The 26,637-nt window shown below is 38.2% G+C and overlaps 1 protein-coding gene across 3 annotated transcripts in view; it reads left to right on the top strand.

The window, feature by feature from the left end:
- LOC149087651 (influenza virus NS1A-binding protein homolog) overlaps positions 1–26,637 on the top strand; it is an 83,226-nt gene that overhangs the window by 5,303 nt on the left and 51,286 nt on the right. The window contains exon 1 of one of the 3 annotated variants that reach the window (XM_089231560.1): positions 23,201–23,417. The exons of 1 other annotated variant lie outside the window; for it this stretch is intronic. The gene's annotated coding sequence lies outside the window, so the exon portion shown is untranslated. Of the gene's footprint in view, positions 1–23,200; positions 23,418–25,830; positions 25,919–26,637 lie in introns of those variants that run through there. One more of the 3 variants, XM_089231559.1, reaches the window with a different exon arrangement.

The following is a 26,637-nucleotide window of genomic DNA, read 5'->3' on the forward strand; positions in this document are numbered from 1 at the left end:
AATAACAGTAAAAACGCGGCAATGTTTGTGAGAATGATAAATAAATTAATCAAATAATCATGAAAACATTTTGTGTCCGTATTACGGGACATTGCTGTGTCTTTGAGTCCGCATTGTTTCATGAATTTGTCCCGTTTTTTCAACGACGTTTACTTTGAAGTTCTAATCTTTACTGAAATCGTGAATAAACGGTGTTTTCATAACTCATCATGATAATTATAGCTGTAAATGCAAAGATTTATCTTACATATGTCAGGTCAAATGTGTTTTTACCCCAATTTTTCAGCAACGTTTTGCATGGAAATTGGTGACGTCCCGTATTTTACCTTTTTCATATCCCAGTTCCCCCTTACTGAGATTCGTAGCAGCCTTTTATTTCCCACCCTTCACCCATTTTTGCAGTAATTAGCCAACTTGTCGTAAATTGCATCTTTTAACAATTAGTGATATCCAGTATTTAGGATCGCAATTTCCCGCATTTTCCATGAACTCAAATATAAAGGTACAACTTTTATTTGAGAACCCATATCATATTATTAAGGGGCCATTCAAGTATTACGTAAGTAGATTTTCAGCCATTTTTGACCCCCTCCCTCCTCCCCCCCCCCCCGCTTTGTCAGCAAAAGTCAGCAAATCCGAAACCCCTCCCTCGATGCTGACCCCTAATTAACATTAGGGGTCATTCAAGTATTACGTCAGCATCGAGGGAGGGTTTCGGATTTGCTGACTTTTGATGACAAGGGGGGGGGGGTAGGATGTGAATATTGCTTACGTCATCAACCACCCCTTTTTGAAGATATGAAATATTCTAGGCTGCTGACGAAATTTTTCTGACAGGGGGGGAGGGGGGGTCAGTGCTTTGCTGACTTTTGCTGACAGGGGGGGGGGGGTCAAAAATGGCTGAAAATCTGCTTACGTAATACTTGAATGCCCCTTACAACAAATGGATAATTTTTCATTCAATTAGAATCGAATTATCAAGTCTGCCGCCTGCGGACCACGTATGGCATGCTCGGGGACCAGAGGTGGTCCGCCGAGAGAAACACTGTTATAGAGGCATTAAAAGTAGAAAAGTCCAGCAAAGAAAGCGATGGTTTCTAAGGCATTCTTGGTGGATATACGGCACATTTAATTCAAATTATGCACAAGAAGAAAAAAGAAGATAACGAGAGCACATTAAGTGCGAAGTCACGGGAAGTCTTGGGTCTCCATCAACAAACATGGCATCCGCAGCATTTCCGCTGATGAGGACAGGAAAAAGAAACAGCCATTAAAACTTCGTGTATTTAAAGAACTCTTATAATTATTCCTATCTGAGCCATTAGAAGCAGAAAACCATTTACATACATTTAGCGGAAACTCGCGACGGAATCGTTACGAGTGTACCCTATACAGTAGTACTGAATAAGGGATCGTTCAAGCATTACTTCAGCAGATTTTTAGCCACTTTTGACCCCTCTCCCCGCATTGTCAGCGAAATTTCGTCAACACTGCCCCTACCTCCTAACGCATATTAGGATGAGAGATGTAAGCGGGGGTGTGGGGAGAAGATATAGGGGGTTCGTGCCCTCCCACGACCCCAAACGATCGAAAACTTAGAAAATACATTTATATGTTATTATAATAAATTGACATTAATTTCAATTCTAATACATAATATATTTCAAGTGTATTTTGCAAGCTTTCCCTTTAAGAAATCCATTGTGACCTGTCCTCTAAGCCATATGCGTTCAATCCATCGCCGTGAGTCATATGTCGACCTTGAGGTTATCTGATATGGCCAGGCCCAAACTAATTTTGTAAAAATGGATTGAGTGGCACATTTACAGATCGCTTGAGTGACCAGTGGCACAAATCCAGAGCATTTAAGCGTGCTGCAGCACATTTTCAGATCACTCAAGTAGGCCCGTGGCACATTCACAGCTCACTCAAATGACCTGCTGCACAGTTCCAGAAAACTTAAGTGGTCCGTGGCACATTTGCAGATTCCCCCCAAGTTACATGCGGCACAGTGTTTTAGAGCACTTAAGCGGCCCTTAGTGCAGTTCTACATTACTCAAGTAACGCGCGGTGCATTCCTTTATTGCTTAAGTGATCTGCGGTATATTTAGGATCATTTGAGTGACGCGCGGCACAGTTGCACAGCACTTAAGTGGCCCGATCACATTTCCAGATCACTTAAAGTATCCGCGGAACATTTAGAAATCACTAAAATGGTTCTATAGTGTAGTGGTTCTCAACCTTTCGAAGCCCGGTAGAAGAAATCGGTACATTTGAATGCGGTTTACGGAAATATTAGTTAAAAAGAAATTAGTTAAAATTTTGTGTCAATAGAGAATGCTGCTGATCAGTTCGACAAGAATAATTGGACCTGGACCTTTCTTGAATCTCTTCTGTGTGTCCGAAACGTTTGTGAAGCTTCAGCCGTGTATTCGTCGCTGAGGCAAAACATCTTCACCGATAGTGCTTTATCCACCAATGTTCAACATCACGATGAAAATCTTATGTACGCGCCAGTAACAATAGAATTCACAAATGAGCTGTTAATCTTACTCAGGGTATTGCGACGGCGCTGCAAATCACTGGAAATATGCAAATCCTGTAAAATGCAGGGTGTACGATTAAGAGCTCATTTCCGAATTTTCCTCTTACTGGCGATTACATAAGGATTTCATTAGTGGATAAAGAAAGATTGATGAAGTTGTTTGTTTCACCTCAGCCACGAATCCACTGTTGAAGCTTTATAAACGTTTCGGACACAAAAGAGATTAAATTAGTCTAATTATCCCTGACGAGCAGCACTCTCTATCGACAAAACATTTAACCAATTTTTTTTTTCTCTTTCTCTCCCTCTGTGGAAATTCCCCCTTCGGGAGGATATTTTTTCCGCAAACCGCATTCACACACAAATATACAGATTCCTTCAATTTTAGAAAATGTTTAAACTATTTACGAATTTATGGGACACCCTGTAGATCAGATAATAATATGACCACAGAGGTCCAATAATTTTTTCACATTTTGTTCCCGGCCAATCATTTTGATAGAATTGTCGCATTTCGTCTCGTATTTTTGACTAGGGCAACTTGAATTCGTTATGTCCATTGCAATTGTGGATAGCACCAGCAAAACCACAAAACAAGCACAATTCTGACAACATAAATACGTTAGGGCCACACATGCACCTACTTTCCCACATTTCCGGCATGTACCGATTCGTTAAAAATTCCTTAGAGAGCAACTGTTCTCAACCTTTTTTGACCCACGAAAGCCCTTTCCCGTGTATAATTTCTATGGTGGAGTCCGGTAGGCCTATTTTTTTTTATTTATTCATCAAATTTGCTGACTTATTTTTACTATTCAAAAATATTAATAATTATTTTTTTCAAATTTATTGGGTTTTTTTTTATTTTCCTCGAGTGGCCGCGGAGCCCCTGAGAATTCACGTGAGCCCTTAGGGCTCCACGGAGCACCGGTTGGGAACCGATGCCGTAGAGGAGCATGTACGAAGTGCATGCACTGTTGAACAAGAGTAGTAGTAATTGTGGATACAGGTAGAGTAATTTGCTTAATTTGTAATGCAAAATTTTATATATTTTTCGTCTAATCATTTAAATTTAACGTACATACTTCGCAGGTGGGTTTTTTTTTTCATGAAATTCATTCGATGAACTGCGAATTTGCTCCGTGGTTTGCCTACTTGCCAAAAAAAACCCTCTCTTCTTTGGGTGGTGTATGTTTCAGCTTTAGCCCTATTTCTAGCTAATCGATAATTTCTTTTCTTGGTGGATTTTGGCAATTGATTTTGGCTGAAATCATGCAATGTCCCGTTTTCTTGCCTCTCCCTATTCATCACTCCTCTCTTTCTATCTCTCTCCATTGATATTTTGTGTTGAAATGCTCAAATTTTCTGATAACCCCTAGGTAATGTAATCAGAGGCGTACACGGAGGAAAGAGACATAGAGGAGGAAAGGCTCATGCGTCCCCCTCCCCTGCGACCGACGAAAAATTTGGGAGAAACCATATTTTCGTAAAAAAGTTAGATATCAAAATTAAATATTTGTTATATTCCATTGTAATCAATATCGTTTTCAATATCGCCCCCCTGGGGGCGATTGAAAGGTCAAAGGAGGTGGTAGTAGCTTTGAATCTAGTATAGGATCTTATGGGTTGGCTTGAGTTGGGGGGCGATGAGAGACAGTAAAATTTTTTTGAACAAAGGGGCTATGGAACAAAAAGTTCGTGAAACTGGGTTTATTATTGGCGTTCGTAATTGGGGTTTTTAGGACTGGGTGACCAAATAAAAGTTAATTTTTGTTTACTTTAATAACTATAAAACTCCTTGAACAATATGAATAGCGTACTTGAGGTCGGCATGTATTTGAATACTTTTTCCAATTGAAAATATGCCACTAGGATCGACAGTTCACTGGTAATTTGCCGCAAGCGGACTTTCCTCATTTATGATAGGGTATCCCAGAAGCATTCGCTGGTACCTCAAATTTGCCACGGAACACTGTTGGGTATCGTTATCTTAATTATCATCTTAAATATAATTTTATTTTAGAAATATCTTGCGGTACCCCATTCGTAATACCACAGAACAGCGTTTCTCAACTTTTCTGAAACGAAGGACCAGTAAAATGTTTGAAACAGACGGACCACTTGAGTCCCGTATTACGGGATAATGCTTGTTTGAGTCCGAGTTGTTTCATGAATTTGTCTCGTTCTTTCTGTCAATGACGTTCACTTTGAATTTCAAATCTTTACTGAAATCGTGAAAAAACGGTGTTTTCATAACTCATTATGATAATTATAGCTGTAAATGCAAAGATTTATCTTACATATGTCAGGTTAAATGTCTTTTTACTCCAATTTTTCAGTGATTTTAACTACAATAGGGGATTTTGTCGACTTATGGCAACGTTTTGATGGAAATTGGTGACGTCTCGTATTTTATCTTTTTCGTATCCAGTTCCCCCTTATTTTTCTCAATTAAGCATGGCCATCTAGTCGTTTGAATGTTTTTCTCGTCAAATAAATTCTTGTTTACTGAGATTCGTAGCAGCCTTTTATTTCCCACCCTTCACCCATTTTTGCAGTAATTAGCCAACTTGTCGTAAATTGCATCTTTTAACAATTAGTGATATCCAGTATTTAGGATCGCAATTTCCCACATTTTCTATGATGATGTATGATGAACTCGAATATAAAGGTACAACTTTTATTTGAACCGATATCATATTATTAACATTAATTACAACAAATGAATAATTTTTCATTCAATTAGAATCGAATTATCAAGTCCGCCGTCTGCGGACCACGTATGCCATCGTCGGGGACCAGAGGTGGTCCGTTGGACCATAGGTTGAGAAACACTGCCACAGAAAATAAGTGACGTCTTTTGAACACAATTAACGAAGTATGCTCAAAATCCGTGGATTTTTTTACGTTATCAATGGAACGTATTTAATTCTTTTACGTAATAGGTTCTTACGTCATTTATACGTTATCTGTTATGAATTCTTCACGCGAGCATTTCTCAGAAGTCCAGACTTTGATAAGTGATAACAAAAAGAACTCGATGTTGCTAGGATTAACGAAAAAGTAAGAGAAAGGCTGAATTTTTCTATCTATAACGTGAAGGGAATAATGAAATGTGGAGATAAAAATGTGTCCTTTTCTTTTTTTTTTGGTTCATCATTTATCAACTGGAACTTTCGTTGAAACTTCTCCGATAATAATAAACTAAACAAGTTATATTTTATCTTTTTTTTTTCCTAAATAACATGTGGTATTATTTTGTTTGTTTCTACGGATTCTCGAAATTCGTCATAGTAACAGAAATTGTTTCTATCGTAAACAAGTCATTCACGAAAAAAAAAACCATAATAACAATGCGATTGTTGTCGTGTTTGTAGCTTAAAACGAAAATTATCAAGTACGATAACGTGCTTGTTTCCGATGTAAGAAATGTTTTACCAATGCTCGTCTCTGCGACTATGCACCATTCGAATAAAATAAACCGATATATCGAAGGGACTTCCGCAATGCCCTGGCGCTGGCTTCCGGGGCCCGACGGGATGACGTCCGCATTTTTTGAAACTCCTGGACCGTTAGGTCCCTTTTTTTAGTAATAGAATGAAAGAAATGAACGTTATTTTTGAAACATCATACAGACATCAATTGATTTCAAATGAGGGGAAAACATCGAAATTTTATTGTAGATGGAAATATTTTGTGGATTAAGTATTATTAAATACAAATAAATGCAAGGCCACAACAAGCCAAATGCCCAACTAGGTGGTTGACAAAAATATGCCCATAACAAATATTTGATATATGCTTTTATATATTGGGTTGCTGTATTTTGGTTATATTGGACATCATGTTTTTCATGGGAGAAAAGAAATTCTGAAGAAGGGTCAATGGGGGGACAAAAAAGGTTGGGAGACACTGATTTAGATCAAGGGTGCTCAACTTTCTGGAGAGTGCGGGCCACATCACTGGTTTGGAAACGTGTCGCGGGCCACTTGAATTTTCTGGAAATGCATTTCGACTCACTTAAATGATATGGAAATGTCCCAAGAACCATTAAAATGATTTATAAAAATGCCATGGGTCGCTCAAATGATCTGTGAATATGCTGTGAGCCGCTCTAGTGATTCGGAAGCGCACCGCGGGCCACTCGAGTGAGTTGGAAATGTACCACCAGCCACTTTAAGTAATTTGCATATGTACCACGAGCCACTTCAGTGAACTAGAGGTGTGCTGCGGGTCGCTCAAGTAATTTTGAAACGTACTTGGGGTCGTTCGAGCGATCTGTATATGTGTCCTCGGCAGCTTAAATGATCTGGGAAATGTGCCACGAGCCACTGAAGTAATTTGGAAATGTGCCAAGGGTTACTTAAATGATTTGAAAATCTTTCTTGGGCCACTTGAGTGGTTTCCCAGTAGCACACCAATATAGAACGACGTAGAGATTTCGGTACCGTTCGACGCAAAAATGGCATACATTTGTTGGCATAGTTCGACATAGAGAGAAATTTGGATTATTTCGAAAGAGACTAATTATCATACAAGATATTCTCCTTCGAAACGAAATGCTGTAAAAATGAGAGTAAAACTATTTTAGAGAAAAAGAGAAGATATTTTGGCATTTATTGAAAGAATAGATTTTTACAATATCGTCCGATATCGGACTCATAGAAATTTCGAACCTCTTTCCGAAGTTCGATATTCATTCGACGTTCCGACGTCGGCCCGGTATCGGTACGATATTCTAACGATATCGTTGTGCTACTGGGGGTTTGATTATTTGTCACGGACCATATCAAATGACTAAGGGGGGCCAGATTTGACCCGCGGACCATGAGATGAGCATGTGTGATTTAGATTTTCAATATCCAAGGTTCTAGTAAAATTTATTCCAGACAGCTCCATCGAAAAATAATCTGTACCGCATTAGATATTTTCCAATCCATCATCCCGGATTAATCTTTCGTAATTCTATATATGTATATGGAGCGTTAATGTCGCATATTCAAGCTTCGTTTTTTTTTTCCTTATAGTCTTCTTTATTATATCGACGGAGATTTGGTATGACTACCTTTGTGTTGGTGTCAAAACGCTGACATCGGGATAATGGATTGGGCACACACAGCTACTATACTCTTCTTCTTTCTCACTAATAAGTCAACTTGACATCCCAAGGTTTTCTCACATGACGTCAGAGAACCACTGGTTTTGACCTTCATTCTCCTGAGACAGAGAATTTCTCACATGTAGGTATATGTGTATGAGGAGAGAGGCCAAATATACACATATGAATCTTGAATACGAAATCAGACGAGTTCCTTGATTGCAACATCCCTTGAACTTGGAATAAAAAAGCGTCTCCTCATCACGAGACCTTCTTCCGTGGGCCGAAATAGAGGAAGGCTAAAAGTTTTATGAAATTTCTATTCTCCATATAACATAATTTATTCTACTTTATTATCCTTGGAACTGTTTTCCGTTTGAATGCAAATAAATCCTGAATTTCGCAAAAGTTATTGAAATTTTTGTTTTTTACTAAAGCAACGATCTCTCCGGTTATTATTCGTCATTATAGCGTCAGGTTTAGACGAAAACATGACGTATTTTTTTTTGAATAGGAAGATTCGTTTTATATTTATTAAAAGCAGGAAACTTTTTTCCAAAACATTTATGATAAATTTCAGTTCAAATATGTTTTGAAATACCACCATTGTTTTTTCCCCGTATCTTCCCGGTTGTTTATTTATTATTGAATACAAGTTGTTCAATATGCTTTTTGGACCGGGGTTCTCCAAAATAGTACCAGTAAATATTGACTGTCATTAGTTGATAGAACTGTCAAAGGAGTCGATAACGGAATGTTTTGTGTTTGAATGGCGTCGTGAATCATTTGGGGGCATAGGGCTATTTTCAGTTGCGAGTCAATGACCCTTAACTCTCCTATTGATAGCGATAGCAGAATTTATTTTGTGCCAAAAGTTGAAGTATTTTCATAGAATCAGTTTTGTGAAGTCACTTTTCCCAGGGGGTTTCTTGGAGAGCTTTGAAGGGATCCGTGAGCTTAAATGTGAAAACAGCCAACTTATATTTTTTACGTTATAATACACTGAATGTTAATGTATGAAAAGGTCCGTTGCTTTCATTTTATTGACACAGCCCTTATTTCATCGCAATTTCTTTCATTTTATTGGAACAAGATGTCCATGGCCAAAGGCGCCAAAATGAAGACAACATTGAGGGCATTGAATCTTGCCAAATGTCCCGTGTATACGGGACTCAGACCCTTATGCAGAAGGGGAGTATTTGCATTGTATGCTCATTAAAAAAATTAGGGAGGGTACCCTCAACCCCCAAATTCCGGTGCCTATGTTCATTGCTTTCATTTTATTGGCATAAGGTGTCCGTTGCTTTCATTTTATTGGCATAAGGTGTCCGTTGCTTTCATTTTATTGGCGTAAGGTGTCCGTTGCTTTCATTTTATTGGCGTAAGGTGTCCGTTGCTTTCATTTTATTGGCGTAAGGTGTCCGTTGCTTTCATTTTATTGGCATAAGGTGTCCGTTGCTTTCATTTTATTGGCGTAAGGTGTCCGCTGCTTTCATTTTATTGGCGTAAGGTGTCCGTTGCTTTCATTTTATTGGCGTAAGGTGTCCGTTGCTTTCATTTTATTGGCGTAAGGTGTCCGTTGCTTTCATTTTATTGGCGTAAGGTGTCCGTTGCTTTCATTTTATTGGCATAAGGTGTCCGTTGCTTTCATTTTATTGGCGTAAGGTGTCCGCTGCTTTCATTTTATTGGCGTAAGGTGTCCGTTGCTTTCATTTTATTGGCGTAAGGTGTCCGTTGCTTTCATTTTATTGGCGTAAGGTGTCCGTTGCTTTCATTTTATTGGCGTAAGGTGTCCGTTGCTTTCATTTTATTGGCACAGTCTTTATTTTAGTGGCGCAATGAATGAATGAACGCCAGAACTTTGCCACCGGACTTATCCCGTTGCTGAGATCTCTTCCAGCCCAGCTTCGTGACAGAGTCTGGAACATATTTTAGTGGTACAAGGTGTCCCCCCCCCCCCCGTGGCCTCCATTTTTTTCCAACATATTCGGTCGTGGACTTCATCTTAAAGTCACAAAGGGTCTGTGGGACATAAAACGTTGAGAACCCTTGTCTTACGCCGTACTTGAGTACCAGTGACTGAGATCTTTTGCGGCAGCCCACAACAGAACTTTTCACAGGCTACCTCAAATTTACAGTGTGAACAATAATAAAAATATAAGGCTCACTCTTTGCCCACGGGCTGGAGCTATGTCAGCGCTTCCCCCTCCTCTTCCACTCAACTCATTTGGTTCAGCCGATACCTCTTGGATGCATCTTCATACATTCGAAGTTTTCACGGTGGGAAGTAAAGCAGTAATAATGTCGCATGATGTCGAATTCTAGTTTTTTCATTATTTGGATTCTTTTCTAGTATATTTTGTGACACTTAAAAGCATTTACCATCTTCACTTCAAAATATGAAAGTCAGATGGCAGCATAGCAAGATAACGAACATAAATACGTTAGGGGCCACACATGCACTCAGAATGCATTCATTTCGACATGTATCGATTCATTAGAAATTTCACAGAGAAATGTGAACGAGTTGCATGTACGGTTGAGTAGTATATGGTGACATCTCCGACTGATTGTACAGTAGTAGAAAAGGTCAATAAAGACAAACTCAGTCATATTTTTGAAGGTCAAACTGGTCGAAGCGGTTAATCCCAGCGTCGTGTAAATGGAGAAGTCAAATATCAAACGTTGTTTTGTCTGAGAGACTGCCTTGGTAACTCTCCGCACCTAACTTTCAAGAGAATGAATAATTAATTAGCTAATTTACGAGAGTGGTTTTACGATGTACCAATCGATCATAATAAACATAAGCTTCTACCTTCGATTTTTTCAGCTTTATGGATCGTTAATTTACGATGTGAACATGAAAATTTCTCCCAGTACTAGGGCCGTATTACCAGTGTCGTCTTAACGCTTGGCCCGGGAAAGTGAAGAAAGGGCCTCGTAAAAATTAGATCTAATCAAATTTTCGTCAGTAGTGAATATGTAAATTTGATAGCAGGTATTTCTAGCTAGGTAGAGGCGCCCTCCCCCCGAAAATCAGTTCTCCTTTTGGCCTATGATGTCGTTAAGACGGCCCTGCACGTCAACCATTTACAGTGCAGTGTACCATTGCACTGTAACAATTCGTTAGAAGTTCCCAGGGGAATATGGACGAGGTGCATATCTGGTTCAGTAGTAAATATTGGCAAAAAAAATTATTTTTTTTTTCAATATAACTCAGGGTGCCTCATTTTTTTTATATATAACCATTCAAAATTTTTCTCCTCTGGATATTTCAATGCTTGCCAATTAAAGGGTTGCTTTACTCCGATACGTATACGTAGCTACAGGGACGTCTTAAGATCATCATGGGAGTGATTTTTCGGAGGTCCTACCTGGTAAATCCTAGAAAATTTCAACCGGATCTCATTTTTGTGGGGCCCCTCTTCTCTTGAGTGCCCGGGTGGGCCCATGCGTTAAGACGGCACTGCTTAGGTTGGAAATCCAAAAATTTCTAGAGTCCCTCTGTTCAGCTTAGGTAAAAAATATATAAGCGATATTACACGTGGGTCGTATGTTTAATAATTAAATTAAAATGAACAGAACCTTTTAAAGACTTTGAAACTTTTGTTTCACTCAGGGTCTTGGGCCATTGGCATCCGCAGGACCTACGATTTGGAGAAAGGCCTTCTCTTATAGAGATATTTCAAGTTCTTAACGAGAGAAATGAAAAACATACATATTTTTATATGCTGAAAAAATAATCTTACTTCGAATTCTCTAAATGCTAATTTTCATTTTTTTAAAAATCACCTTGGGAAGTACGGGGTCTTATGCTGTCCCTCTGACCTGGTCCCGGGCCCAGTTGGCCCTTCCGTTAAGATGTCACTGCCAGTAATAATTATTTGCAGTTTTCTGGTTGAAAATTTTTCAAATTTCAGTTTTGTTCAGGACATCGATGAAAGCGAGCTCCCGATTCAAAAATACACACACTATAATTAATGGCGCACGTACTGAAATTTCTCATCTGGTTTTGGATCCAAAAAAAACTTGTTTCGACACTGAAATCTGGTTCCACAAGAACTGGATCCAATTAAGGTCCATTTTCGTTAAATATCATCAGCTCAAATATGCGTATTAATTAGAGATAACTCTACGTATAACACATCCAGGCAAGTTAGCTTATTTGCGTATAAATCGATATCGACTAGGAAAATGAATGATTATTACGACACTGGTGTGTTGCGAGCAGTTGCGTAAGGTCAGAACCCATTTTAGGGTTTGATTGATCGCGAGGAAAAAAAAGTAAAAAGGATAAAGAGAGGAGAGGGGGGGGGGGTTGAAAAGTTCTTAATAACAGTAGCAGTCGCATGTTGTTTTTTTTGCTCGCGGTTGCCAATTCATGAAGGAGTTTGTGATCTGCTGCCAAGTGTTGCGCCACTGCATTGTACAGGGAGATTAGACAGAAAAGAGAGAAGGAAAAAAAAAAAAGAGTTCAAAGACCTTTTCATATATTACAACACAGCAGAAAGACAGAGGTAACATCCAATGATTCCCCAGAACTAAAAAAAAATGGAACCGAATACCGATATATATAAGATGGACCGTTGCGCAAACGGAAAACAATATGCATCTGTATATTTTTCCTGATCTTTTATCGTGAAAGGTAAATGGACTTGTGATAATGGCTTCCCGATTGACACTGAAATTATATATTAGTTGGTGAAATATTGGTTCTAACCTTTGGAACATTAAACTTCTCATTTTCTTCAGATAATCCCTTGCAAAGAACAATGTTGCCCGAGAAAGAGTGATATCGCCCCTTGAAAGAGCAGTGGGACAAGAACCGTAATTTTGGCCAGTCAAACCGGATTTCGGCCAAATGTGGTCAAAACTATTGAAATGGTCGTAAATACAAGGCCACAACAGCCAAATGCCCAAAGAGGTGACTGACAGCGGTCGATAAAGCGCTCTGGCTAAGTCGTTTTTACTTCAGCCAACAATATGAATACTTGAGTGAATTTAAAGCCTATTTAAACTGTTCATATTGTAAAAAAAATTTATATGAAATTATTTCATTTTTCATAATGTGATAGATAAAGGGTTGAATATACATTGTTCTCAAAAATTCGAAAATAGTTTAAAAGTTAATAAAAATTAAAGCAATTGGTACATTTGAATATGAAAAAGTTACTCTCATGAAGGGTGATTTATTATCAGTACAGAAAAAATTTAGTTCAGATTTTGTCAATAGATGACACTGCATGAAAACAAATCACTGGAAATGTGCTAGTTTTAACCAGTGGAGTTGTTTAATAAATGAAGGCGTCATCTATCGATGATTGTCCTAGGCTCTGTACGTAAAAAAAAAACTTGTTTTCGATGTTCTTCCCCCGGATTCGAACCCGATGACCTTAACAGTAACCTTCATGCCCGTAAAAAATATGAATGCCAATTAGAACTAAAATACAGCAACCCAAAATGAGTACAGTGATCACAAAAAAACTAACATACACTATGTGTGTCAATTGTGGTAGAATACACGACTGACAAACGGGGTTTAGCTATTCCATTTACTTACAACCCCTGTTAGGGAAAAATTCTCTGCGACACCACAACCTGAAGTTGACCCTTACTAACTGATACTAATGCCACCCCACCCCCCTTGTCGAAACGCTCGATTCACGGTGTATTAATATCTCATGGTCCATCCCGTTGAAGTCTTTAAATGCTTCAATCACACCCCCCCCCCCACCGACACCCATGGTTCCACATCCTAGAGCAGGGCCCCTAGGCTGAGATATTTTGCGGGTCCCTCGGTCAGACTTTTCACGGGCCCTTCTATAGTTAATTTATAGCTTGAAAAAGCCAAAAATTGATGCTAATTGTCCCGGGGAGCCTCGCCCCCCTGTCAGCCTCGCTCTTGGGCATGCCTACACCTGCGTTCTTCCAATGTAAACATATTCAGAAAATCAAGTCTCTCTTCATAGCTCAAGGCACCCCATGTCTTCTCTGTACACCTTAAACCAAGTCTATGTACCTCTGAAGGTATGGTCTCCAAAATATTACGGCATACTCCAGTCGTTCATACTCGAGTCGTTCGTCAACTCTCATTGACGGACTGATAACTGATGTAGTGATAGTTTTTATTTATCTCTTTCTTTTTCCCATTAAATTGAAATCGGTTTTAACTTTTTACAAGCATCAGAATATTTTTGTTAGGAAACAGGGATCGTTAAAATTTTAACGACGGGTGGTTTTAATCATGCATAAAACCTCTTTCAGCGGTCTTAGATGTCAGTTCTGACCATTTTTACTGTAGGTGTTTTATAATATTCGAAACAAACAACCCAATTTTTCCATTATTAACATTTTTTTAACGTCATAATGCTTTTTTTATCTGCTTATAGATATTTTAACTTCGTGCCATATTTTCATGTACGTCATATATGGTTATGAGGTGGAGGTTTTGGACAGTTCAGGACAGGGGTTCTTAAAGTGTGCGCCTCGGATCCTTGGGCTGCCGCCAACCATTCGCGCGAGGGGGGGGGGGGTGAGCATCAGGGCACCTTTAACCTTGGACTTATAAAGTATCCACTTTTTCTTCTCCCAAGTCTGGTGGACTAGGTAACATTCATCTTACCCGATTCATCCTCAAGTCAAAACAGTGTGTTGTTTATCCTCAATTTGATATAAAAAGTGTCGTTCTGATCCTCTCTTTACTGCATCTCACTTTTCTTTCTGTTCCACACCCCCCCCCCCTGCAGGCCAAAGAATAGAGGACTTCATAAATAACTTCAAATTTAGATATTCCTGCGGCACGCACACACAGAATCTGATCCAAACTTGCGTGTCGATGACGATTCGTGAGCACCGTGGTGCTTTTTAAAGTACTAAGAAATCATTTTCTCAATGTGACTGATTCTATACTGGCGCGCGCGCGAGATCGATACCCATTTTAAACATTCATCATTAAATTTCTATCGGTCATGGTTTAAGCATATGAATACGTGGGTCACATTCATGCTCAATCCGTGGCCCGCGTTCCAAATGTGGTCCTCGGAGTCATCTGATGTAACCTGTGCCCTCAAACCTAATTTTGTAAAAATAAACTAGGCGGCAAATTTACCACGTCAGGTTAAGACTGGCAAATGATTCGCGGTATATTTACAGGTCACTTAAGTGACCTGCGGCATAGCTCTAGAGCACTTGAGTGACCCGCGGTGCAGTCCCACATCACTCAAGTGACCCTATACCACATTTCCAACTGATTCAAAGGATCTGCGATATATTTCCAAATCACTTGAGTGACCCGCGGCACAATCCTAGTGTGCACTCAAGTGGCCTCCGACACGTTTTCAAAGAAATTAAGTGACCCACACTCTCCTAAAGGTTGAGTACCTAGGCTCTCCCCTTTTAATGGCAGCGTGCAAAACTCAAAAAATATTGAAATCGTGAGTCAAAAGCTCTTTACTCAAAAAATACCGAATTCCATTCCGTACTCCATTTTGAAGACGTCAGCATACGAATGGAGTGGATGAAACTGAACTAGTATTTTTATCACCTGACAAGGCCGTAGGGGGGGGGGGGGGCTTGGGGGTCCGGTCATTCCCCCCCCCCCCTCCCCGAAATGTGAAAAAATGACCGAAAAAGGGGGAAAAGATGGCCAAATCTACTGTTCTATCACTTTGGTCCCCCCCCCCCCCCCCCGAACGTAATTTTTGGCTACGGGACTGTCACCTGAGGATGAAATGGCACTGTCTCAACAAGAGGATGAAATGGGAAAGGATGAATCGGGACATCACCAGTCTGGTGGCTTGAATTATCGAATTTTATTCCGTTTGGGGAAATATCAGAATTTTAAAGACCTAATTTTTGTTATATATTTGACTGTCTCATTCTGAACTTGAATGGCGAATTTTATTATCTCCTCTTCCACCTAAAAATACATTAACATTCTTTTCATATCTCATGACAAGTCTCACTCCGGGGAACATGGATGTTTGTTATTCAGTCTGTCATGGCCCGATAGCTTCCCGCAGCGGGCCATTTACCCTACTTACAAGTTTTGACGTCATCCTGTCTAGCCACTTTATCACGTTGAACGGTGTTCGAATCTTAAACGTGTCGGTTTCTGAAATAACTCAGTTAACCCTATAACTAGATATACGGAGAACATATGGTCGATTATGGCTGTCTTTTGACCATGTGGTTATCAGCATAGGGAGGCTTACATGAGGGAAGGCTGGAAGAGCCCCCAGACCAGGCACCGGAAAGAATCTTATTATTAATGAGAAGCCAAGCTCAAGGCTGTGCAGGGGATGATCAGCAGGAGGCATAGATTGCACGAAGCACCTTAATCAGGTCCTAGGGCCCGAGGCTGTTCAAAAAATTTCTTCCACAGAAATTTTGAGTCACTGAACTTCAAAAAGCTATTGAATTAACAGAAATTGATCATAGGCGGAGATAGACTTGGACGTCTGGGGGGCACGATGATGATGATGTCAATTCATATATATATTGTACATTAGATCAGTCGACTCCACCTTTGACGCTGGGGGGGGGGGGCAATGCTTCCCCCTGTATCTCCACCCATGAAATTGATGAAAATAGCCATATGAAAGGGATTTTCTTTCGATATTTTACTTTTTCATGTTATGTCAGTATCGTGTCTGCCTGCTCTCTGCGGAGAGGCTTTTTCACATATGAGACCGGCTCGCAATCGCGTCTCGAAGCTGGAAATACGTTGAACTGCAGCCTCTCACGATAAATCCCTCCACAACGATATTTTTTATTTGGTCCGCAGAATATCGTATTATCGAGATTTCATTGTGTTTAAGAATTTACGGGCCACCCTGTATTTTTACATCCTAAGCCGTGATAAATGCGTATCCGAAAATAAAAGGTTGTTTCCACTTTTAGATTGAAAGATATGAGAATTCTTTCCTTTACAATTTATTTCAATGAAAGCCAGTCCAAAATTTATCACTCTGCATGTGGCCGACATCGAATTCCATCGCCCTAGAAAGCCCGAGTCATCCTGGCTCCGGACAGAATGTGATCCATACATGGGTCGTCGGATGATTCAGGAAATTCGTGATTATCCTTGTTGGTTATTTGCGTTTTATATCGTTGGTTTCTTCTTCATTATGATGAGAGTCCAATGACTTTTCGGGCAATAAAAATTACTCAGTTTAGTTAGTGGGTCCCCCATCATCGGAATTCATAACGTTAGGATCAAGAAATCGATCTTAATGAAACGCAATGCAGAGATATTTACGAGGAATGTTCATGGTTCGGAATCCAAAACTCGCGGAAGTCTTTTCTTCACCAGTTGCATTGACATTGTGGGGACATAATTTTCGATTATTATAGGGTTTTATTATCTAGACGTGACCTCGTATAATCTTTAGGATGGAATCTTGTGTATATGTATAATGGTGAAGTGGGGGAAAAAAATCTGCCTTTTTTTTTATGTCTGCATGCATCTCGATTATCTTTTTTAGTAATTATGCGATTATTTATGGACATCGTTTTTTTGCGAATGGACATTATATCACCATGTCTTAGAATGTGTTCCTTCAAGTACATATTGTCAGTTGAACAGTCAGTTCAATGTTCCTCAATGCGATTGCTTATTCGTGTCAAAACATGTAGAAGTGTCAAAACATTGAACTGATCAACCTCCGTCGAGCGATTAATACATATTATTATCTGCTCAGTTCAAGGCATGTAAAACCATAGAAAATAATCGATTTTGCGAAGAATTAATCAATAAGGTAATGATTTTTTTAAAATCTAATTTCCATTTTTGTTAATTTATTCGCCATGGTCATTTTCATCATGGTAATAAAAATTTATCGCGATCTACAGATTAGGGCCGATTCCAAACGTATATAGACCGGTGGTTCTCTAATGGTGTACCCCGCGTGGCACGATTATAAAAATATATATATATACTGTACATTGGCGTACGGGTTACGTACCCTGTGCGACCGTGCTCTGTGCGACCAAGGAAAAATCGTCGTGCCCTGTGCGACCAAATCCTTTTCTATTGTTCACTTCCACAACAAGGGGCCATCCCTCATGTCATGGCATTATAATTGAATTGCTATTCTATTTCTATAGGACATTATGATACACTACAGAGATTATGTAACATTTAATTTAGTATGTGATGAAAAGCAAAAAAAATTTTTTTTTAATTTATTTAAAATCGTTTTTATATTTTTTTATACCGTTCAAATCGTATGAACTAATTTAGTTCATCGAGACGAAAACTTGAATATCCATCTTGAGAGCAACATTATACAGTAAGACTTCAGTATAACGTTGATAACGTTTAACGTCATCACGCCTATAGCGTCAGTTTTTTTTTGGTCCTGTTAATACAATTTGTAAAAAAATTTATTCGTTATTATATCACCCCGCTTATGAAGTCGTTTTTATTCGGCCCCGAGGCGGCACGTTATACCGAAGTATGGCTGTAATATCAATTAAGACAGTTATTTCCAACGGTGTGTCGCGTGTCACGTTAGGGTACTTAGAGATCAGAACGGGTTGCCCGCTAACTTCTTCAGATATTATTTTCATAACTCAGGGTTTACGCACACCAAAAAGATCCTGTGGAGAACATAATATTTAAAATTCAGCCCATCACATCATTCAACAAGCTGTTTTCTCTCTAGACTCCAAAGACAGTTGCGGTAGTATAAAAACTTGATGAAAATGAGTAAAAAAGTAGGTCGAAAATTTATTATCCGAAAATTATTATATTTATTAAAATATGTTCATATTTGACGATTTCGATGAGAAGATGACTAGTTCAGTGTTTCACAAATACTTTCGCTACAGACCATTCGATAACATAACATAAGAAAAACTCAGTCATTAATCATTACAATTAACAGTCGTTACAGTTTTGGGAAAACTTAACAAGTGTGAAAAGATTTTCTGAAGAATTGGGCGATGGGACAAAAAAAGGTTGGGAAACTGATCTAGTGCAAAATAGAAGTTTTGTTACAGATTCATAAAAGGTGACCAAACGTCCCGTTTTCAGGGACAGTACCGGTTTATAACTAATGTTTAGAGGTGTCGCGAGTTCGATATCCGTTTCGTCCATGTCAGAAACGTTCCTGACACAGGGGGTACTACAGAAATGGCAACATGACCACCGAAAAAGATTGCTGCAGTATCGATTGGTTAGTGCATGAACTATTCAGTGAGTATGAAAAAAAAAGTCTGTCGTTCTGGGAATCGGCAATAAATTGTAGGTCCTGGTCTAATTAGCCCTCGTGTGCAGAAAATTACCGTGGTTCGACAAAAATGATCAAGTGACATTTTGAGCTACAAATCACTGTATAAAAAAATTATTTCAGGAGAAAAAAATCATTCATCATGGCGTGGTGATCATATTTCATTAGAAAAATATGGAAAATTAGAATTTTATAAAGAAAATACGGGACATCACTGAAGATGTTGGCAAAACTACTAACAGTTTGAAAATTTCTGAAAAATTAATGAGGGTTGAGCAATGACGGGATAATAGAAATCGCAGCGAATTGAACTCTAATTAACCGAAAAAATGTTTAGTATGGAAAATACACGAGATGAGATTTTAATAATTATCTAAATATTTTATAAATTATGAAAATTACCTTCATTCACAATTTCAGTAGAAATTTTAAATTCAAATTAGCATGGTTGGAAATATATAGGAAAATTGTATAAAGTCGGAACGGCCAAATTTATGTGAAAGTACGAGAATGTCCCGTAAAATAAAGGACACGTGGTTACCCTACTGCTAATATGCTATAAATTAGTGTAAAGTTGAAAAACGCGATTTATACTTTTAATACTATTTCTATGGTTGTCATGTAGCCTTCTACACTTATTATAATAAAATTATTTTTCAATTATGCTGATATATATGGGATGACTATACGTCCTGTATTTCCCGGAACATCCCCGTATTTTCACGTAATTTTTACCATCCCGACTTCTTGTTAAAAAAAAATGTCCCATTTTTTTCTCTTGATTTTTTCAATCAAGCCAACTTGAATTTTTATTCTTCATTGAAATCAAGTATTAAAACTATCTTCCTAACTCATAAACTATAATACGATAATTACGACTATAAATAAGAGTATTCATCTCGCATATGGCCCGTGATATACATGCTACTAAGTAGCACGAAAGTGGCATGCTTTCGTGCTATTTGTAACATGTGTATCACGGGCCTATTTCCCCGTAGTTTTTCTTGAAGAATTGATTTCAATCCACCGTCTTTTACTTATAAATACACTGTCTTGAAATCTATAACAATAATAAAATATGATTTTCAAATGTTTCAATCTATCAAAATTGTGGAACTTCTCCAGCAGTGACATTCAGAATTTTAAGTGAAAATTTTTCATTTTATCTCGAATGCAATTTAAACTCAGCAGAGAACTGGTTACGCAATTTCTCGGTTAATAGTGATGGATTCAAACAATGAGGAATAATGTTTGCGCATAATCAAGACTTAGAATAGATTCTTTTACATGTAAATTTGCGGATGCGTCCACGAAAGCATACCCGAATTTTTTGTAATTTTTTACTTTTCCTTTTTAACATTAAAATCTACAGGGAGGAATTGTGACCAGTGTTATCGGAAAAAATAATTTTCAAGAATAATTTCACCCCTCTCCAAAATTGTAAGGGATAATTTTGTGCAGAGATGAATATTTATTTTTTATTAAAATAAAAAATAAATTAGATATGACTACCTTCCTTCCCCCCCCCCCCCAGAATTTGTTATTAGCATTTTATAACAATTTTACATCAATTAGATTTTTTCTTCTTTATTGAGAAATTTCCCTCATCATTGAGGGAATTATATAATCTATGTCAAAATATATTTCCATATGTTCATATTTTTTAATTTATCCCGCAAAATTATTTCTTTTAGTATTTTAACGATAAATGAGTCGACATATCAGCTCAAAATAGTGCACTGAAAATGTAAAAATAATTTTAGCCAGGTTTTCGAGTAAAATACCTCACTATGCGTCGTATAAATGTGAAAATCCCATAATAGAGATAAAGAAGGTCGTATAAACGGTATTTACTGTATTCCTATAGTTCCACCTATATTGGTGATATGAGGGAAGTTTCAATACAAAGGAAGAATGGGAATCTAATCGAAAGATTACTCTATTCACCAAGATATCACAAAAGAAAGGATTTGTCCCAGTAAAAAATGGAGAAGGATTTGGTCGCTCAGGGCACGATGATATCCATCTTAGCCGCTCAGGGCACGGGTCGCACAGGGCACGGTCGCACAAGGCACGACACCAGCGTACGCAAAGGTGGGGTTTTAGGTTCTAACCCCCCCCCCCCCCCAGCCGAGATTATAGTGTTATTTTGCAGGAAAAAACGTAAACTCCCTCCCCCTGAGAAGGGAAAAAAATTGAAACCCCCCCCCCCCCGAGAAAATTCTGCGTACACCTATATACGTACAGTAAAACCTCCATGTAAGTCGGCACTCAAGTATTCGAGAAATTTTGACGGCTTAAGTGGAATGACGTCAGTTTCAAGTACAATACTGTAAAAATCGTGTAAATGTAAAATAACATTTATTACCATACAAGTTGAGATTGCAATTATAACAGATTTATAGATAACAAATGAAAAAAACAGAATTTTACCTTATTATTGAGTTTTACAGTATTAATTTAATGTACAGGTGCACTCACGAGATTTATACCAATTTTGTTTTAATTTAGACTGATCAGAGTAACTGTTAGAATAGTTAATTGTTTTTTTCTCCAGCACACATTAATTTTACAACACATGTGATTTCACAATGCTTTAAATTCTTCAGCAGTAGTAAAAACATAAGGTAATTTCGAACACAGGTGCCTGATTTTGCCTTGGAGGGGCAATTTGAAGGTTAAGCTAAGATTGCATAGCCGCCTTTTTTGGGAAAAAAATCATTGGTTTGTGTGTGTTCACAAAAATATATTTCACTCAAATTTGAAGCCCCAAATTAGGAGTAGGGTTCGTCGCAAATACCCACTTGCCCATGAAGAAATCAAGTCCAGCTTGAAAAGTTCCTAACGCTTCAAGAACTTCTGTTGCTTTAGTTGGGAAATGAAATTTCTCAGCATAACTGTCATTACTTGAGCTATTCGGTTTTAGTGCATAAGGATTGTATGTTCGATTTGAACATATGGCGATGCTGCTATCAAGCTTTTTAAGCTGTATCTTTTTTTAAACCTGGCCTGAAAACTGACACGCAAAGAGGACAGTTTCACCGTAGTGAATTCTTACACGGTAGCAACTAGGAGGTGAGAAGGTGGGCATCTAAGCCCTGCCCTGGAAACATGGGCAGAGATACGGGAAGGAGCATCTCTCCCACCCCCCACCCAGCGTCAATGATGGAGTCGACTGATCTGATGTATGTGCATATATATGAATTGGCATCATCATCACCCTCTCCCAGCTTTCACTATCATGGCTCCCCCACAGACCTTTCACGTCCGCCTATGACCTGCTGGAAGTTGATATTCACGGATTTCAAGTCCACGGTAGTGAATTCCTGCAAGGCTGCAACTAGGAGGGGAGCAGTCGGTTCTTCTAGCCCAAGGAATGGAAGCTGACCCTAAACGATTTCAGGTTTATGGTCACGAATTTCTGTAGAGATGCAACTAGGGGCGAGAAGGCGGGTCTTGTCAACCAACTTCAGTAGAAAGCTGGTATTGGTCTAGTGCGCTTTTTTCTGGACCAAATGGGGAGTTGAAACCACATTTCCTGTCAATTTGGGGCGACTGATTCAAAACAGTCAAATTCCGTTTTAACGAATACCGTTATAGCGAAAATCTCGTTCTAACGAACACATTTCTAATCTCCTAGATAAGTTTACATGGGAACAACGTAAAAACCTGGAATTCCTTTATAACGAAATTTCGTTATAACCAAGTGATTTCTCCGGTCTCTTGGAATTCGTTACAACGGGATTCGACTGTTTTATAGTGGTGGAGGGAGGCACCAAAATTTGGGAATTACCCTCGGGCGACGAAATATTTACTTATAGCACTGAATTTCTTAAGAGATTTTTTTACATTTCTCATCCTGATTAATTGCATCATTCAGCCTAGCATTGGCCTCATCTGCGCACTCCTCTCTATAGTATCTAACTGAAATCTTTCACCAGCTGATTCGAAAATAGAAAGTTCACGGAATTTGCTGACAACATTCTTGAGAGCATCGAAGAAAAGAAATCTCGATAGAAAGTTCGATCAGATTCGTATCGATTTCCTCGCAAAAACACGTATATCACTGAGACACAGACAGGGATGATGCTGATGCAATTACGATCAAGATTGAATAAGAAAGAAACTTTTCTCAAAGGAATCCTATTAAGAAAGAAAAGAAAAAAAGAATTCATGTTAGTAAATTTTGAGAAGTGTTCTTTGACGTCAATGCGATAGAAGCAAAATAGGTGCTGGTCAAGGACACTTGTCTTTCATTTTCGATAATATCGAAAGCCACTAAAAGACATCAAATAAATACGTCAATAATTACTCGATTAACCTAATGACGAAGTGCCACATTTTCTTTCTTATTTTTCCTATTTCGTAATGCAATAATGATATCGGCAGTTCAGAATCGGATTTTCGGTCATTAAGAAAAACGTGCTTATTGTATGTTGTTATATTTTGAGAATTATCCAGTCATGCTATTAAAGTGCTGTTTGCCAGGATTTCCGAACCTCATTTAGTCATAAAGATTCAGTTCGAATTTCCACCATGGGTGAGATTTTATTTTTTGTTAATACGTTTTATTGAGTTGACGTGAATTTTCTGAGCTCTTTTTGTGTTGACGCATGTTTCAGAAGATGAGGCTGCCTTTTTGTCAGCCTAACATTAAAATAAACATTATTTTAGAAGTAACATGGGACAGTTGAAAGTTTCCAGAGATGTCCTGTCTTTCAATGTAATCGGTGTGTTCTGAGTATTTTTAAGGGATGTGTTCAATGTGGCTGATCAAAATTTGAATTTTAGAAACTTGATTCAGCAGTTATTATTATTATTTTTTTTGCGAAGGCAATGTTGTTCAAAATTCTGTGGACATTTTTAAGCGATATAGAAAGATGTTTTTCCCTGAATCAACAGTTCGACGCTTTTGCATAATTTTATGTAAAGGAATTTTCGGTCTGAATTTCACGAAATTTGCTTACTCTATTCCAGAGATTTTCATACAGTGAGTCATGGAATAATCTAGATCTAGAGCAGTGTTTCTTATATTTTTTGCCCCCGTGGCCCCTTTCGCCCATATTATACTCGTGGCAAACTGCTCTTACCGCGAGGGAATCCTTTTTTTCGTCTAGAAAAGTTATTACAGACGAGATTGCCTTTTCTACTTATTGAATGTATTTTTTGAAGAAATTTATGGAAAACAAAAAGTTTTTGTAAATAAGATTGATCTCTGGACTCTTGAGCTTGGAGCTTACCATTTTGGGGGGGGGGGGGGGGGAGCTCTATACCCAAATAGGGGTGTCCTAAAATCATGGGCTCCATGAAAATTGATGTTCTGGGAGCCCCTTGCATAGCTGGAAGTAAAAGCTTAAATATTTCATTTGAATATTCTCGAAAAGTATAGTACCAGAACTCATTCTTTTTTATTCACGATATAAATGCACTATAGAGAGGGCCGTGAAAAGACTGGCCTGAAGAGCGAGATAAAGATCCTAGCCTATGGGCCTTTCTCCAGGATATGGGGGGGGGGGGTTGCCTTGCTGACGGATATCTAACCTTGGGGGACCAGAGATCTACTTTATTCATAAAATTATTGTTTGCTACAGATTTACTCGCAAAACAATTTATATAACTGGAGAGACTCGCTCTTGGATGGTGGGAGCCCTGGTTAAGATAGTGCTACCACATAAGAAAAAAATATGGTTCAAAGAAAATTAGGGGGGGGGGAACAAGAAATACTGCTTTATATTTCAGCAGATTGCCCAAAATATTCGGTAGATTAACTATGTATATTGAACGTAGGGTTGCGCTTCCCCAAGTATATTGGAACTTGAACGGTAGGGCTTCGAGATCAAGCAGGGGAGTTCCGAAAGATAATTAAAATTCTGATTTCATTCCCCGGGATACCTCGAACGTGAAAAGTTTAGGACCAGATGGTTTGCTAATTGAATGGTTAAATGGAACAACAGTCCACTGATAATGAAATTATTATTATTATAATTTTGAGGGACCGCACGGATGTAGATTGCGCAACAGCGTCACCGGTGTCAAAAATTTGAGACCTACTGGTATATACAGTACGGGTCGAGAAGATAAGAATGCGACCTGTTACAGCGACGTTTAAAGCTTGATATGGCAATATCATATAAGTCGAAGTTGGAGAAACTCAACCCTGGCCGCTCGAAATTTAGCATAGAGGGGTTTCTAAACATTTCTAAAAATATATTTCACAAACATTTCGTGAAAATGTTCGGAGAAAACTGTATGGATCGATATATGTGTGACATACTTCTGAAGTTCCAGAGAAAATCTCCGATTTTTCTCTAGTCATCCACAATATATTCCATAAGATGGGCAGGAATGTCTAATCACATCTACTGCACCGACCGGGCATCACACTCCTCTCATTTTTTCTGATGGAAAAATCATTCGCTGAAGTGATGTTGTCAAAATCCACAGCCGTGAAAAGTTTTTGCATCCGAAATCAGATAAAATCTACGACAAAAATTTCCAAATACTAAAAAAAAGCTTTAAATTGAAAAAAAAATGTGGGTTGCTTCCAACTAATTTTTTTTTTTTCATTCACTGAAAAATTCGTAAGAAAAGTGCTCAGAACTTTCGGGATAACCAAAAAAAGTAAGTACGTGTATTAAGCACGTATTTAACGGGTAATTATATAACAGATAAGAAATACTTATCACAACACGAATAAACCTGTGATATTTCTGAAGTGGCTGTTTTTATTCAGCAACTACCTCGCATACCTCAGCGATGTTTTCTCTTCTCCCTTTTTTTTCCCATGCTATCTTGACTGCTTCTATTTCACGATAAGCATAGGAAAAAAATAAATTAAAAAAATCAGTTTATCTCTAAAGTCAAGCTTATCTCAGTGAAATTAGATAAAAAAGAAAAAAGTAAGTAGAAAGAAAAAAAAATGACGTAAGTTTGTGCGCAGTGTTCGCAGTGTAGTTGAATGGCCTTCAGAGTATTCGACCTTTTTAGTTGAGAACTACTACTTAATAGTCTGGATCTAATTTACTGTCTACTCTATTGGAGGTAAGCTCAGAAACAACTATGTATGCAGCCCTCTTATTTTAATTACTTAGAAAAAAAAATAATGCTTTCAAATATTGCATTTTATTCAAGTGATAATAATGACTTTGAAGATTGCATTGAGAGTCTATTTAGAGGATTAATTTGATGTTGGGGCGCTTTATCTATTCGCTAATGTTTGTCTACCGTCTCGGTATTTTCTGTCATGTTGTAACAGCTGCTCGGAAGGAATTCAGATTAGTATTTTATTTCACACAACTCGTGGAACTATGAAAGTTTTGTATGAATATACGTACTATTTACAGCTATAACATTCCAGGAATTCATGGAACGACCTCAGTCCCCTCAAAATAAGCACAGCTTGCACCTGTTTCATATTCGTAACGTTTTATTATGATCTATTTCATTGCCTGCTTATTATATAAGAGATATGCCTGCTTATTATATAAGAGATATGCCTGCTTATTATATAAGAGATATGCCTGCTTATTATATAAGAGATATGCCTACTTATTATATAGATTATAGAAACCTGCTTCCATGTTTAATTGAAAGCAGGTATTTATATTTGTACAAATACACCACAAGTAAAATAGACATAATTTGATGAAGCTTTGTGTCTGGTCGAACTACTATTACTAAACCACTCATGCACCTCGTCACATTCTTCTGCGGAATTTCTAACGAATTGGTACATGTTGAAATGTGCTTGAACTGCAGGA

The sequence above is a fragment of the Pholcus phalangioides genome, unplaced genomic scaffold (genome assembly GCF_987345545.1).
Source record: "Pholcus phalangioides strain wild (caught in Gottingen) unplaced genomic scaffold, Ppha-v1.0 ptg000004l_1, whole genome shotgun sequence".
NCBI lineage: Eukaryota > Metazoa > Arthropoda > Arachnida > Araneae > Pholcidae > Pholcus > Pholcus phalangioides.